Below are 321 nucleotides of genomic sequence, written 5' to 3'. Positions count from 1 at the left end.
CTAAAAAACTGGCGCCCCATTTCGTTACTGAATGTGGATTATAAGATTTGTTCAAAAGCCCTTTCCCTCCGTTTGAAAAAAGTGTTGGGGTCTATTGTAGACCCTGATCAGACATGTTCTGTTCCAGGTAGATCTATTTCTTCTAATTTGGCTCTTCTTCGCGATACACTCGATTTTATTGAGAGAACCGGCGAGACAGGTATTCTCGTCTCTTTAGACCAGGAGAAAGCCTTCGATCGCGTTAATCGGTCCTTTCTGATGAATCTTTTAGAACACTTTGGTTTTGAGCCCTCCTTCTGTAGCTGGATTTTCACTTTGTAT

The sequence above is a fragment of the Montipora foliosa genome, unplaced genomic scaffold (genome assembly GCF_036669935.1).
Source record: "Montipora foliosa isolate CH-2021 unplaced genomic scaffold, ASM3666993v2 scaffold_80, whole genome shotgun sequence".
Lineage (NCBI taxonomy): Eukaryota > Metazoa > Cnidaria > Anthozoa > Scleractinia > Acroporidae > Montipora > Montipora foliosa.
The sequence above is the reverse complement of the archived record's forward strand: the minus strand, read 5'-3'. Positions refer to the sequence as shown.